Below are 14,904 nucleotides of genomic sequence, written 5' to 3' on the forward strand. Positions count from 1 at the left end.
GATGCCTCCTCCCAGCAGACCAATTAGTGAAGGCGCACCTTCTTCCAGATTGACTCAGGCCTGAGCCAGGCCTTGGGGCTCAGTAGTTGGAGTAAGAGCTGGGTTTCAGGCTCCCACAGGTTCCTCCAGGCTGGACCCACTGTCCCAAAGCCTCTTCTGTGGCTCACAAGAGAAGGCACTCCCTAGTCTCCATAGCTGGAAGGCCCTTCCTTCTAACCAAGTCCCCTTGCTGATACCTGCATTCTTAATCCTCTGCACGTCACAGACACTGAACGCTAGAATGCCCCCAGAGATACTGCTGACCATCAAGTGGAACTGATGGACAGATAGCCCTGACTTCACTTTACTGTCCTGTTCTGTGAGGTAATGACTGGCTCTTTGAACACACATTTTGGATACAAAACTTGCCTAGGCACTCTCCTCCATGACAGTTTTTAAAAAATATACTTCATTGATTTTCTACAGAGTGGAAGGGAGAGGGATAGAGAGCCAGAAACATCGCTGAGAGAGAAGCATCGATCAGCTGCCCCCTGCACACCCCCTACTGGGGATGCGCCTGCAACCAAGGCACATGCCCCTGACTGGAATCGAACCTGGGACACCTCAGTCCGCAGGCCGATGCTCCATTCACTGAGCCAAACCGGCCAGGGCCTCCATGACATTTTTTTCAACATTTTCTTTCTTCCTGAGGAATGGGGTGCATGTTTAAATTCATAATTTTCCTGATACTGGGGACAATTTTCTGGTGTGTCTTCCTTTGTCATTCGTTTGAGATTGTTTCTGATTTTTGTAAACCATTTCATCATTTTTTCTTCTTGGCTTTTACACATACCTCCTGCCTTAAGACCTCGGCCATCAATAATATTATAATAATAGTAATATAGTAATAATATAATAATATAGTGATAACAAAAATGATGGAGCAGTTACCAGGAGGCAAGCCTAAGCAGTCTGGCTGTAGAACTCATGCTCTTCACCACTATGGCATATTGTCTCCATCTATCCATTCATCAAATTTGTCCACCTCTCTACCCATCACTCTATCTATTCACTTGTTCTACACAGATTTATTAAATACTTCTACACCAGGCTCAGGCTAGGTGCCAGGAATGCAACCACGAGCAGGGTACTAACCCTAAACCAAAAGACAGTTTAGAATAGTGGGTGGGCAAACAGGCATTAAAGGCAATTGGGATTTGTAGGGTTTTATAGTAGACACGTCTTGAATGTCTACCTCGCCAATACTGTCCTGTCCCAGGAACTTCTCTTTCCTATTGCTTCTATAAAGGGACAAGCCTAAGTTCCATTTTTATAGCCCGTGACGACCTGCTGGCCAAAGATGATTAGACCAGAGTGAATACAAGACTTACGTCCTACCAATTCAATGGATATATACCACCACTTAACTCTTACAGGGATTTTGAACTAAGAAACCCAGTAGAAGTAGGTCCTTAAGGGAAAGACTGGAGCTAGCAAATCACTTTGGCAAACACACCCGTTGGGGAATTGTATAAGCAAAACTCTGACATGAGCCTGACTGGCCACAGTAGCTTATGGATGATTAAGGACCTGCTTGGCTGCCAGGGAGATAGCCCCTGGCTAAGGGTGGTAGGAGATGAGTGGTCAGATATAGCCCAAAATATAGAAAATAATTCTCATGAGCTACACAGGAGTATCAGCCATGTCGCCGTGTGGCTAACTGATGACTGCGGAAAAAGGTGCTGATAAGGAAGGGCCTTGAGGGCCAAATGAAGATGTCTACACATGACTCAGAAGGCTGGGGGCCATCAAACATTTCTTTTTGCAAATTAAATGTGACAGGGAACCTCAATCCACAAAGCAGATGAAAAGCTAGTTATTCTAGCACTAGAGACCCGATGCACGGATTCGTGCATCAATGGGGTCCCTCAGCCTGGCCTGCGGACATCCCCCGAGGGGTCCTGGATTGCGAGAGGGCACAAGCTAGGCCAAGGGACCCCACCAGTGCATGATCGAGGCCAGGGAGGGACCGCAGGAGGGCTCCAGGGTGTGTCTGGCTCCTCTCTACCAGTCCCGATCGGCAGACCCCAGCAGCAAGCTAACCTACTGGTTGGAGCATCTGCCCCCTGGTGGTCAGTGCACATCATAGCAACTGTTTGAATGGTCAAATGAACGGTCGGATACTTAGCATGTTAGGCTTTTATTATATAGGATGAGCAAGGGTCCAGGCCACAGACCTTCCTTCCCTTTCCTTACAGGGTGGTGGTGACCCCACTTCCTAGCCCCCCCACCCCACCCCCTCAGCTATGTAACTCAGAGTTTTTGCTTCTGGAGTTTTTTGTGTTTTTTAAAAAATATATTTTATTGGTTTTTTACAGGGAGAAAGGGAGAGGGATAGAGTTAGAAACATCGATGAGAGAGAAACATCGATCAGCTGCCTCCTGCACACCTCCCACTGGGGATGTGCCCACAACCAAGGTACATGCCCTTGACAGGAATTGAACCTGGGACCCTTCAGTCTGCAGGCCAACACTCTATCCACTGAGCCAAACCAGTCAGGGCGCTTCAGGGAAGTATACAGGCTATGAAGAGCATCTCACCAAACACTGGCAAAGTCAACACTCCTGAGGTGCCAAGACCAGGGACAGGGTAACCTCCAGGGCTCCTGCAATGGCCCAAAGGGGAGGGGTAAGGGCCTGATCTGGCAGAGGGAAGGGCAGGGAAAAGACAACGCTGCCAGCTACTTTGAAGGACAGGCTGGCGGCCAAATTTGTTATCTGTATCCAGTTGCTCTTAGAGGTTCGTAGGAACTTCTGGTCTTTATCACGCAGTTGAAGGACTTCTTAACATCTGGATGATGCAGTTTGGTCTTAATCTTAATTTAGTATGATTTGAGCTATACAGTCTCAAATAATAAACTCTAAGTCCAATCTTAGCCTCCGTTTGACTCACAGTTTACAATGTTTATTGAAATACTGAACTGAATTATAAAGAAATAATGGGTTAAATCAGAATTATCATAGAATAAGATTAGAACATTGTTAGAATGTGGGAGAGAAAGCCCTGCAGAAGTTTTTAGGTATAATATTTATTTAAGTAAAGGAATGGTTAAAAAATACTACTCTATTTCTTCCACCTCATATCTGGCAATATAAATAGACCACGGCCTTTGAAGTTAGGCAGACATGGATTCCATGAATTCTAGCATCCTAGCTCACTATGGTTGATAGTAGGAATGCTATAGAAATTCTCTCAGCATCAGTTCTTTAAATAAAGAGTATAAAATCCACCTTCAGATGGTTCTGAAGGTTAAAGGAGGTATTGTGGGGCAAGCAGTGAGTTAACTGCCTGGCATATGATAGACACAGGACATGTGTTTAGTTAAGTAAATGAATGCAAGTTATTTTTCCTCCTCATCTGAATAATGTATAATAATTATACACCCTTGACAGGTGTTTTTTAAGTGTGCTTTTATTGATTTTTAGAGAGAGAGGAAGGGAGAAGGACAGCCCCTTGAATGCCCCCTTCTGGGGCTAGAGCCCGCAACCAGGGCCTGTGCCCTGACCAGGAATCGAACTGTGATTTCCTGGTTCATAGGTCAATGCTCAACCACTGAGCCACCCCAGCAGCCATGTTTTTGAGAGACCAAATGAGATAATATATGCACAAGAGCTCTTACCACTCATAATATCATGATACTAAATAGAATAAATGCTTTGGAATGAATGGCCTGAAGTGTAAGAAAAAGGATAAACCTCAAAATCTGAGAAGTTAAGAAGGACATTTCTACCCCTTTGTAGATTAGGAAACAGCAGCAGTGAGAAAGGTCTGGTACAGTCAATGCAGAGGGCAGCCTGGCAGGTACCAACAAGGAACCAGGCGACCTGTGGCTGGCGGGTCACAGTTTCATCCTCTGGGCAGACAAGCTTCCAAGACAATCAGCGCTGACCCACCCAGGTGCTTGAGCAGCTGAATCAGAAGAAGCAATCTGTCGTGGTCATGGCGGACTCAGAATTGTCTGTCTGTCTGTCTGCTTGTCTATTGGGACACACAGACTGTCTGTATAATTTGTTCTCTATTGTAAATATTAGTTTAGTGCTGTCTACAAAGGTAAGGTCAAGAGCGACTCAATATAATATTCCATCTTAGTGTTTCTCCTTTTCTCTGATGAGGCTGTTAATAATTTTATTTTTCACTTACATGCTTTTAAATCCATTTTTGTTGTTGAGAGCCTGACAGACGTCTCCCATTTTGGTGTGGTATGGTTAAAGTTTGACTTGATCCTTCACTATATGAAGTGGCCTATAGGAAAAGACCCAAAAAGGGTGTGTCTCTGAGCTCCGGCTACTAGAACAAAATGTCATAAACTGGTTGGCTTGTGAGCAACAGAAATTCACTGCTCACAGTTCTGGAGGCCGGGCAGTCCACAGTGAAGGCAGGAGGAGTTTCAGTATTTGGTGAGAGCCCACTTAGTTCATGGGTGGCCATCTATGTTTGCACATAGGCAGGGGGTTGGGGGAGGCAAGGGAACTCTGGATTCTCTTTTATAAGGGCACTAATTAATGCCTTTCATGAAGGCTCCACCCCCATGACCTGATCACCTCTGGAAGGCTCCCTTCAGCTACTATCAGATTAGGTGTTAGCATGTAACATATAAATTGGGGGGCAGGGGACACAAATATTCAATCTATAGCAGGAAGAGACCAGTGAAATAAAGGTTAAAAAAAGGTTGGTGGATAGAAAATGCAATGAAAGGTCCTGAGTGGTTTAAAGTATTTGAAAGTATCAAAGTCATAAATTACTATGCCAATGCTGTTATTTATAAATATTTGCAATTTTGTGTTTTGCTCAGTGTGTCATCATATCATTTTCATATCTTACTTAAAACCGTTTTTTAATTCTAGGGAAAGTTTTTGGTTTGAACACCACGGAGTGTACAGCTGCTGCAAATACGTTACTAATTTGAACAAGGAAAGAGGAGAGGTAAGCCAGTGTAAGAGAATGAAAAGCCACAGAGCTGGAGTTGCTTATTATTTATTAGTAGGAGCCCAGCGTGCGATTTGAAATCGCTGCCCACCCTCGAGTCACCGGCCTGGCCCTGTCTCACTTTCGGGCCCTTAAAGCAGCCAGGGCTGCTGCTGATCAAGCCCTCCCCCAACGCAGGCGCACAGAGGCCCCTGCCGCCCTGCCCCCGACGCTGCGTGCGCAACCTCCTCCTGTCCAGTTGACTTGTTAAGGCATCCTGGTTAATTAGCACATTTCTCTATTAGATAGATAGATAGATAGATAAATAGATGATAGATAGATAGATAGATAGATACCTGGTTTTGATTGAGTTATTGAAGTAATGGTTGGTTGGGTGAAATTTTCCATAATTGTATCTAATAAATTCTAGAAATCAGAACAGAACGAAGATCTAGCAGCTTTCAGTCTAGTCAAACACTAACTAGGTGATAACTCCAGGCACAGTGATAAAAGACATCTCATGAGTCCCAAGAGCTGTGCTGAATTGAATAAGGTAGCTACTGTCCACATGTGGCTATTTAAAGTTAAATTTTAATTAGTTAACATTAAATAAAAAATTTCAGCCCACCCAGTGTGGTTCAGTGGTTGAGTGTTGACCTATGAACCAAGAGGACATAGTTCCATTCCCAGTCAGGGCTCATGCACAGGTTGCGGGTTCAATCCCCAGTAGGGGGCAAGCAGGAGGCAGCTGATCAATGATTCTCTCTCACTGATGTTTCTGTCTTTCTCCCTCTCCCTTCCTCTATGAAATCAATACAAAATAAATAAATAAATAGATAGGTAGATAACAAATAAATTCAGTTTCTTACATTAGTCACATTAGCTACCTTCAGCAAACAGAGGGCTGGATATTAGAGACCACAGGCATACGTGGGAGATGCCAGGATTTTAATCCCAGTTCTATCCCTTATGAATTGTGTGACCTGGATTTACTCCAGTTATACCCTCTGAGCTCTGTTTCTTCATCTGTGAAATGGGACTAACAATAGCTATGTTGTACAATTGCTAAGAGGATTATAAATTACAACTTTGTAAATCACCTAGCAGACTATCTGCTACATAGTGGATGATGATGATGATGATGATGATGGCGAAAACGATGGAAGAGAAAAAGGAGGAGGAGATTCAAATTATTTCCTTAAAAAAGCTCTGTTGTGGCGATTACAGCATTTTGGTCACTGTCAGGAAATAAATATGTACAGCCATAGTACAAAAACCCTTTCTTTTTTTAAGGACTTTTCTGTTTATTTGAGCCTTAGAATCTTCAGGAAACCTCCCCCCCTTTCAATACGTTTCTATCATCCTCATAACAAACATCACCCCTCCATGTCATGAATCTCTTCAGTGACTCCATGCTGGTAGGCTATTGCCCCACTTCCCCCTATTTTTCAGGAAGAATCTGAAAACTTAGTAAATAACCCTCAAGATTTGACGATACCACAGCCCAAAAGTTTTAAAAAAAAATTAATTGCAATCAAATCTATAATCAATAGGGCATCTTCAACAGAAAGAAACCAGTCGTTAGCTGAAATTCCAAGTACCAGTGAGCAGATACTGGGAACCATCTGGGGGAAGGGCAAAACTGCTTCTCTCAACTGCTCCCCTGATTGTATCTTTTCTATCTGGCCTCTTACAGATAAGACATTGATTAAACCTCCCCCTCCTTGCTGTTAGGCCAAAGCCGCCACTCCTTTACAGACCAACACACCTGCAACGTGTTCCGTTTTCTTCTGTCGCATTAGCCATTTTGCAACATCTGGATAGTAACTACAACACAGCATCTTTTCATGTCCCGCGTCTCAGCCTCCCCCTGACCACAGGGTCAAGGGCGGTGCTTAATTCCACAGCCTACCCTGCTGTCTCTTCAATCAGTGCCGTCATTCCTCCCGTTGGAGGGCCGATGACGAGTCTGGACAATAGGGCTGCTATAAGCGAATCTTTGCCTGGGGTACGGACTACTCATAAATCATATCTTTATAACAGCAATAACATTCCCTGTTGTCTAGCAGGTGCGTTGCCTAGTGGTTTGTGATCTGTCTGGAAAGTCAAGCTTTTGCCAAATGCATGTTTGTGAAACTCTCAGAGGCACATATCACTGCCAATATATATTTTTTTCTTTCTTGCTCAAGCAGATTTTTTTTTTTCCCAGCCAAAGCCAGCATGAGGGATGTGCAGATGACTACTGAACAACCTAATGGCTTGCCAACAATCCCACTGTAGGTTCTCAATGTACATACTTGCAGTTGTTTCAGTAGGGCCAAAGAACGTTACATGGAGTCAGAAAGGGACTCAGCCTGCTCTGTGCCAAGCACTGTGCTCATTGCCTCAACCATGATTATCTCATTGAATCCTCCTGACAATCTTCTGAGCTGGGTACTATCTTTAACCCCATTTCATGGATGAGGAAACTGAGGTTATAAGAACCTTAATAACAGTATTAGCTAGTAACTATCATGCCCTGATGCCAGACACAGTGAGGAAAGAAATCATCTCATTTACTCTCTAGACAAGCTGCACACTGTTATAAGGTAATAACTGTAGTTATAAGGTAATAACTGCTTACGTGTGGCTATTTATATTAAAATGAGTTAAAATAAAATAAAATAAAATTTAAAATTCAATTTCCCAGTCACATTAGCCACATTTTGCGTGCTCAATAGCTACATGTGGCTAGTGGCAACTGTCTTGAACTATGGAGGGGTAGGACATCACCATCACTGCCCAAGTCCTATTGAGCAATGTTGCTCTAGAGCAGTGGTTCTCAACCTTCCTAATGCTGCAACCCTTTAATACAGTTCTTTATGGTGACCCCCAACCATAAAATTATTTTTTGTGCTACTTCATAACTGTAATTTTGCTACTGCTGTGAATTGTAATGTAAATATTTGATATGCAGGATGTATTTTCATTGTTACAAATTGAACATAATTAAAGCACAGTGATTAATCACAAAAACAATATGTAATTATATATGTGTTTTCCAATGGTCTTAGGCGACCCCTGTGAAAGGGTCGTTCGACCCCCAAAGGGGTCGCGACCCACAGGTTGAGAGCCGCTGAGCAATGCTATCTGTAGGTACAGGCACTGTGATACCCATACTCTGAATGGGAAAACGGACCATTCTAGTGCTTAGGTGACTTGCGGAATACAGTAACAGAGGTTATGCATTAGATCAGGGACTGAATCCAGTTCCAGGGTCCTTGCTTGCTCTTAACTACAGCTCTGCTCTCTATAGTCAGTGACTTATTTAAGGTCAAGTGACCGGTATGGGATGGTGTAGGCTCCTGGACAGGAGGCTTCTTGGGAATTCCAGAATAGCTGCTGTGGCCTGGCAGCAGCCTCTTTCCAATAAGCCTTATCTTTGCTGCTAGGCGTGTGATCCACATCTCTGGCATTTCCTTCATCTGGATTCACTTCTGGGGTTTCCAGGTGCCCCAGGCTGTTTGTTTTCACTGCATATGTGCGTGTGGCTCTTTGAGGGTCTCTTGCCTTTGCGGGAACCCCTCTTCTGCTTTCACAGGGTTCCTGCTGTCCTCACGGAGCTGCGCTTGGCTTCCCCGTCTGCCACCGGCATCTGTCTGGGCTGGAGCGTGTTATCCCAGAGACTCCCACCACGTTTTTATCATTCTCTGAATGATCTTGGAAGCTGACTCAATCCTAAGTAGTAGTCTGAGTCTATGACTCTAGCTTGCCCCGGGGAGCAGGAAGATACAGAGCAAAATGGGCTTTGTCTGCTATTGTGCAAGTTCTTATACCGATCAGGGCCCAAGGCGTCCTCTGGGTCCAGAAGAGGGGCGTGGCAGGTGGACGGGTTTCCTCTGCTGGCTCCAGCCTTGGGCCCCTGCTCCTTTCTCAGGAATCATCTGACTGACCCAGGACCTCCACTTACTTCAGGGGCTCAGCACTCATCACGCTACAAGAGTTCTGCTGAGATTAAGTTCTGAGAGTGGCAGTGGAGGCACAGCAGGGGCAGCATAGTGTGTTGAATGACCCCGACAATGACTTCCTCTCTGTTCCCTGAACCAGTTTAGCCTGTTTCTGCCTCCGGCTCATGCACTTGCTATATGCCTCAGGCCTAGAACACATCTGCCCCCAGATCTTCCCACAACCATCCCTCTTCTTCCCCTCTGCTCAGATGTCCCTCCTCAGCGTGGCTCCTTTGACATCCACCTAACAGAGTCCCAACTCTACCATTGCTCTTTTCTTCTTAGCACTGACCACTATCTGAAATGTATTTTATTCACTAATTTACTTACTCATTACCATTGACATTGTTATTGTCTATGTCCCCCAACTAGAACACAAGCTCCATGGGGAAAGTCTCTCTCGGCTTTTATAGATATAGAGAGATTTAGATTTTAGATATCTACATGCACATATATAAAACCATCTTTGAACCTCTTTATGACATTACCACAGTAAGACCAACAACTCCAATAGACCAGTGGTCGGCAAACTGCGGCTCGCAAGCCACATGCGGCTCTTTGGCCCCTTGAGTGTGGCTCTTCCTAAGCCTTAGGAGTACCCTAATTAAGTTAATAACAATGTACCTACCTATATAGTTTAAGTTTAAAAAATTTCGCTCTCAAAAGAAATTTCAATCGTTGTCCTGTTGATATTTGGCTCTGTTGACTAATGAGTTTGCCGACCACTGCAATAGACTGAAGTACAAGAAGTAAAATCTTCATTCTTTAAGTGGTGCCTTAAAAACCCCTCTCCAGAAAATCTGTTGCTTTTCAACAATTATCCCCCAAAATAATACGTCTGTGAAGCTAGTGAGTGGTATGACACATGCAACACAGTAAAACATTCTGAGTATAAAATAAATCCAGTCAGAAAAAAAAATGATTTCATTGACAAAACATTATTCTGAGTAAGAAAAAAAGCCAGTCAGAAGCAAGCAAGTACATCCTATATAATTGCATTGACATAAACGTTTTAAATGAACAAATCTGATGCACCGTGATAGAAATGAGAAAAGTGGTTACCTTTGAGGGCATTGACTGGCAGAGAACTGAAATCCTATTGGGTAGAAGAAATGTTCTTGATCTAGATAGTGGATATATATATATATAAAATTTGTCGCCAAAACCGTTTTGGCTCAGTGGATAGAGCGTCAGCCTGCGGACTGAAAGGTCCCAGGTTCGATTCCGGTCAAGGGCATGTACCTGGGTTGGGGGCACATCCCCAGTAGGAGATGTGCAGGAGGCAGCTGATAGATGTTTCTCTCTCATCGATGTTTCTAACTCTCGTTCTCTCTCCTTTCCTCTCTGTAAAAAATCAATAAAATATATATATAAAAAAATTTGTCAACCTATACAATTAAGATTTTTGAAACTCACTCTTTGCAAGCTGTACCTCAATCAATCAATACAGCTGGTAGAGTACCCATGTAGCCACAGTGAAATCAGAAGCCTCAAGGGATTTGACATCATGTTTTAAGTAAAGATATATTTTTAGGCCAGTGCAGGCTTCACTCTAAAATAAATAAATAAATACATAAATACATACATAAATACATAAATAAATAAATAAATCTTGAAAATATGCAGGCAGCACCTCCAGTTGTACCCTTCCTGTTAGAAGGAAAAATCTCCTTAAGCCTTTATGTTTACTTGCGCCGTTCCCCTTAGCTCCCAAGCACAATAGTGAATGTCAGCTACAATAAAAAGGTCATTTTCTTCTTTCAGCAACAGTAACACAAGTGGCTACATTTCCTGATTCTGGATTAAGTTCAAGATTTCAAATACAACTGGACTCGTTTCTGATTAGAAAGTTTGATATTTATCATAGACTTCCCTGTCTTCCATAACCAGTATGAGCGAGATTGCGAAGAGGTAAACTGAAAGGGACCATTCTTTTATCCAACAATTAACCCCATCTGGGTAAATAATACGGCGAGGTGCACTTGAGCCATTGCGGCTAGGCTCTGAGTTCAGAACTCAACACGGCTTCAAAGTGGCGTCGATGAAACGATGACAAGATGCTACAGCAATGGCTTTTTATGTGGAATATAATGCACGGCTAGTGTTACATAGTACAGTAATGAGGAGAAGAGGGCTGCAAAGACAGAGGATAGAGTGTCTGGAAGTACTTACCTGGGGGAAACACAATCTTGGTTTAGTTCAGGCCCCTAGGCCTGGAAACAGTCTATGGTCTAGAAACTTGAATATTCGAAAACATTCTCACCAGCGGTTGTAAGGTTTCCATCCCAGGCAAATAAAAACAAAATTCCCTGCCAGTCACCCAGGCAGCCAAGAGCTGAGATGCTTCTGAAAACCTGAGCTCCATTCCCTCCTTTATCAGATAATTTCATTATACAAAGGGGCATATGTCTCTTAAAAGTATCAAACAACACATTAGAACCGTGAAAGCCCGTCAGTCAACAAATCCTTTTGATAAAGATCGATCGCTCCCTGAATAAGAGGAAAACATAGTCCAGGTCAATCTGTCAGCAAACGCATTCAAAAATCTATACTCTGAATTGAAACAAGGCACTCTAATAAACCCAGATTACTTTCCAAGAAAATATTTGGGTATCCCTACAAGCCCAGGCCTCACACCTGACTGCATTCGGCATCCCCAGGAAGAATAGGCCGAGTGATCCATGGAGGTGTGTGGGCATCTTTGGTTACTTCTGAGAGGCAGGCCTCGCCCAATTTCCACCCACAGGTATCGCTTTTAGTAAATGGCACGGGCATGGAAATGAGGGGGGGAGCCAGCTACAGAGTTGGGCAGCTCCAGTTTCTCCAGTGGATTTTCTATTGTACTATGGGTATTCTGAAGATCCCAAGAAAAACCCAGGGTCTGAAATCTGCTTCCACAGTAAACCGTTTGCAAAGTGCCTCCCGTACAGAAAGGACTTGGACTCGTGCATCTAAACCCTGTCCGTTAGAGACGCGACTAGACACGTCTGTGAGGAAAATAGAACAGGGAGAAAATAGATTTGGGTCATCTTTATGACCCAGAAAAAAACAATGATCTTTGTCAGTTAACTGAGGTACCGGCTCAGCCTTCCAGGGAACACAAAGTGGGAGAAAAAAATACTTGAGTCCCTACTGTGCGTGCTTTGCAGTTTGCAACCATTTCCTCATGGAAGTGATTGAACCTGGAGTCCTGGGTCCATCCTCTTCCTTAAGTGGCCTTGGTAAGTGGCCAAGCCTCCACTTGGCCCTGGGTTCTCCTTCCATGGATTTGCTCAATTCTGATATTTGTCAGGAAATAAGCTGGAGTCCAGTTTCCTCTTAATAAAGTATGGATGTTTGAGATGTTCTCTCTGAGATTCCTTCTAGTCAAGCATTTCATGAGCCTATTATTCTGTCTCACAAGGTTATCATCCAGTTTAAAAAAATATTTTTATTGATTTTTAGAGAGGAAGGAAGGGAGAGGGAAAAAGCATCAATGAGATAATTATGGAATGACTTTGGGGGTCGAGGAAAATTTCAAAGAGGGTGAACTATATTGGATAATATTTCAAAATATTAAGTTTCTACATGCGATTTGCTCAATTCTATTACCTGAACTTTTTTTTTTGTATAATTTTAGAAAAGGGAGGGCAATTGGCTGGCGTGATCGGCTGCCTCCTGCACGCCCCACGCTGGGGATCGAGCCTGCAACCCAGCATGTGCCCTGACCGGGAATCAAACCAGCAAACTTTTGATGCCCAAGATGATGCCCAACCAACTAAGCCCACACACCTGCCAGGGCATATTATCAATTTTTGAAAAGGATAAAGGAGGAAAAAGTCAGGGTCAGGAGGCTGTGTAAGAGGGGGCAGTATACTTGGAGTCCTGGGTCCATCGCCAACGCAGCATGCTCTTAAGTGAGAAAGTTTGCTGTTGTCGGCCTGTCTCTTCCCATCTGGATATGGAGAATGACATGAGAATTGTCAAGGATTCTTCAAACTCTAATACTCGGCAATGCATTCATTAAGCCCTCATTCTGAGGCATAAGCCATATTGCGGACCCTTTGCCAGGTGTGGGGAAATACCTTGTGGGCGAAGAAGTAAAAACTCCCGCAGCCAAGGGCTTCCCGAAGCTCCCCAGTATCCCTGGCAGACAACAGAGGGCGCTCTCGGCATGTGTGCACGTGGAGGGTCCCCAGAGACCCTGTGTGAGCCGCCATGCGTATCGTTTTTCTGGAACTGAAGTTTTTCTGTTACTCTAAACCAGGGGTCCTCAAACTACGGCCCGTGGGCCACATGCAAATACAAATATTGTATTTGTTCCCGTTTTGTTTTTTTACTTCAAAATAAGATATGTGCAGTGTGCATAGGAATTTGTTCATAGTTTTTTTTCAAACTATAGTCTGGCCCTCCAACGGTCTGAGGGACAGTGAACTGGCCCCCTGTTTAAAAAGTTTGAGGACCCCTGCTCTAAAGGCTCTATCTGTCCCACTTCCTGTCTATTTTACTGGGCCATATTTCATCTCCTGCATTTGGCCCTGGGTTCCCCTTCCATGAACTTACTAAATTCTGATATTTGTCAGGAATTAATTTGGGGCCTAGTTCTCCTGTATGCGAATTTTCATTCAAATATCTCCTTAGATCTGCTGTCCATCCCTGTCTGTCCTCTTTTTCCTCTGCCCTAAGCACATTTCCATCTGCTCTCTTACTTTTAGCAGATTCCACAGTATATTATCAAACTAAAGGGGAAATTTAGAACTCACAAAAATGGTATGAAACCCAAGGTTTTTCTTGCTGCGATTTTTTCCCCCTCATAGTTTCTATTGGGAATAAAATAAGATAGTGGGTGTTGAAGAGTTTTAGGCGACAACAAGCTTTGTAAACTCTCCATAAAGCCAAGTGGATTTCTACAGAAATGCCACATAAATCATCATCATTATCATCATCATCATCATCACCATACGTTGAAGGAGTTAAAAGTTACTATAGGTTGCCAAAAACCGGTTTGGCTCAGTGGATAGAGCGTCGGCCTGCGGACTGAAGGGTCCCAGGTTCGATTCCAGTCAAGGGCATGTACCTGGGTTGCAGGCACATCCCCAGTGGGAGATGTGCAGGGGGCGGCTGATCGATGTTTCTCTCTCATCGATGTTTCTAACTCTCTATCCCTCTCCCTTCCTCTCTGTAAAAAATCAATAAAATATATTTTTTAAAAAAAGTTACTATAGGTACATTGTTCCCTTTCAACATCTCAGGTCCTAACCATGGAGGGTTATGGAAATTCTCATTGGCTGTAAGCTATCAGGTTCATTTATAAAGAAAACTAAGCCCAGTCTGGAAATTTTAGCAGCAAGATTCAGGAAAGCATGGTGTGAGCACACTTGGGGTTAGCAGGACACATTTCTTAAAAACCACCTTTGTCCTCACATGGTGCTATCTGCTTAGTGACCATGGCAAGGTCAACCAGGTCTGGTCGTAGGTCTGCTAGCCTTCGATGAATCACTTGAGCCTCTGATTTCAGAGGCCCCAAACCAGGGGCTCTACTTGATGTTATGCAGGCCTCTTCCTCTGTGGACTTCTCTGGGTGCCATGGCTTGAGTGACTGCCTGAAGTGGGGCCGAGATCAGTGTGAATTCCTGCTTTGACACTAATATTTGGCCTGGAAAAAACTAGTTTTCCTTCTCTCATCTTGGTTTTTAGCTCTTTCAAAGTGAGAATATAAACACTTACTTTTGAGTTTTTCTGAGGCTATCATGCGATAGCCCATGGAGGGCCAAGCACGCATAGAAATGTTCGGTGAATGTTAGTTATCTTGTCTTCCTTCCATCACCTTCCTAAGCTTGACTTCCTCCGATCTGGATGTCCTAGCAGGGCCCACCCCTGTGCTCAGCCCAGAGTGAGGGCCAAGAAGGTAGAGAAGAGTAAGTGTGACTTATTAGTCTGAGAATCCAAAAGCAATGTCCTGGGTTTCTCCAGAGCAGAATCCTGGGGGGGGGGG

This window comes from Myotis davidii, unplaced genomic scaffold (assembly GCF_000327345.1).
Source record: "Myotis davidii unplaced genomic scaffold, ASM32734v1 scaffold390, whole genome shotgun sequence".
In the NCBI taxonomy this organism is placed as follows: domain Eukaryota; kingdom Metazoa; phylum Chordata; class Mammalia; order Chiroptera; family Vespertilionidae; genus Myotis; species Myotis davidii.